Below are 2240 nucleotides of genomic sequence, written 5' to 3'. Positions count from 1 at the left end.
TCTCTTTAATCACATCTTTTTCATCAGGCTGACGGACGATTTTAACTTCAACAAGTTATCTTCACCACATCTAGATGCCTAAATGTGTTTAGTTTCTGCCACATGATTGACTTGTTTAATATTTGTGTTATTAAAGCATATGAGCACATATGACTTATAAAGTGATGGGTGGATGTATATTTGAGACTACAGACAACAAAACGAAAGCCCCCAAAACCTCTAGAAAAAAAAAAAAATGGAGAACCCAGGACATTTTTTTGTTTTACTTAGTGTCATTTAGAGTAGTTGGTGAAAAATAGATTTAAAAAAAATACATATAACCTGTAAATGATTTATGAGTACTATAAAAACATTACTGATTTGTTTTGTATACCCCTCTATAAAAGCTTTAAAAGTTTGTGTGCTCAAGTGCATCTACTAAGAATCCTAATACACATGATTAAGTGTGCACTTAAAGCAGCACTAAGTAACATTTTGACCTCAATATATTCTCTTCTTTGATGTTATTCTAAGTGTTTATGAGATGACCCAGGGTTCTATCATCTCCCCCAACTGGTTCTGGTAATAAAGTCACACTTGCAATGTTTGTGCCACCAAATTGGTGGATGTCTTTTGGCTATGTTCTAATTCTCATGGTAAAACAGGTTTATGTCAGCCCAATGTAAAGCAATTGGTATTATTGGAACAGTTTGTTTTCTAAGTATTTTGGAGGTTTATGACATGGCAGAGGCAGCAAAAACCAAAAGAAAATGCAACAAAAAAAAAACGTTCTCAGAAGAGCAAAGGAAGAAAAAATGAGAATTGGATCAGGACAGGCTTTGCAGAAGAGTTCAATTTAGGCAAGGCGTTTGCTACTAGGAGAGACCTGAACAAAAGGATGAAAAACTGATGTAGACCTGCTGCTGAACTTGAAAGTATCCTATCTGCTAACCTCTTTTTGTGTTACTATTGTGACTTTATAATGATTGATTTTAAGCTGAATAGCCTTATGAGAGCAAATGAAAAACTGCTTACTAGAGAGGCAGGCTTAAACTTAAATAATCTGTATTAAAGCAACAATTAGCATTTAAAAGGCTAATGTAAAATAAAATTAGATTAAAGAATGTATAATGCTACCTACCTATGATATGTCTGCCAGAGAGTAACAGCGCTGAGGATGCATAGCTTGCTGATGGCAGTCAGTGTTTACAACAGTGCTATAATCAAAAGTTCCTGTAAGGGCATTACAACACAAAAATAACATAATGATGGATTAATAATACATATATACATATATATATATATATATATATATATATACATATATATATATATATATATATATATATAATATTTGAACATCCTGGGAGTTCTCCAAGTTAACAATCAGGGTGGGGTCTCACTGGAACTAAATACAGTTTGAGCTCCTTTCAAAGATTTCTCTACTGGGTCTAAATTTGGAGACTGGCTAGGCCACTCCAGAACCTTAAAATGCTTTTTACTGAACCACTCCTTGGTTAGCCATCTATGACCCATCTTCATTGCTCTGACCAAGGAGCGGAGGTTGTTCCCCAAAATCTTGCAAAACATGGCCTGGTTATCCTCTGTAGTCTTGTTTCATGAGTGGAAAAACACCCACCAAAGCATGAAGCTTCAACCCCCTTGCTTCACAGTAGGCAAGGTGTTTGTGGGATGCTACTCTGCATTCTTCTTCCTACAAACACAAGTAGGCAGACTTAAGCCTGCATTTGTCCTAAAGCAGCTTCCATGCCATGCATGGTTTAAAAACATGATGTCTTAGTGTACTACCAAGAGAGACTTTACAAAGAGTTGTGACAAATCTCTTCAGGTCATTGACAAGCTCATCCCATGCAGTTCCGAGCTGATTTCTCGCCTTTCTTAGAATCATCGAGACCCCATGAGGTGAGATCTTGCATGGAGCCCCAGTTTGAGAGTGACTGACAGTCATGTTTAGCTTCTTTTCTAATGAATGCTTCAACAGCGGACCTTTTTTCACCAAGCTGCTTGGCAATTTCCCCGTAGTCCTTTCCAGCCTTATTGAGGTCTACAAGTTTGCCTCTGGTGTCTTTGGAAAGCTCTGTGGTCTTAGCCATGTTAGTAGTTGGAGTCATGCTGATTGTTTGGGGTGCACAGGTGTCTTTGTTAAGCTAACGACCTCAAACAGGTACATATCATTTAGAATAATAAGTTGAGATGAGGTGGACTTCTTATATATATATATATATATATATATATATATA

The sequence above is a fragment of the Cyprinodon variegatus genome, unplaced genomic scaffold, assembly GCF_000732505.1.
Source record: "Cyprinodon variegatus isolate N-32 unplaced genomic scaffold, C_variegatus-1.0 Scaffold32, whole genome shotgun sequence".
In the NCBI taxonomy this organism is placed as follows: domain Eukaryota; kingdom Metazoa; phylum Chordata; class Actinopteri; order Cyprinodontiformes; family Cyprinodontidae; genus Cyprinodon; species Cyprinodon variegatus.
The sequence above is the reverse complement of the archived record's forward strand: the minus strand, read 5'-3'. Positions refer to the sequence as shown.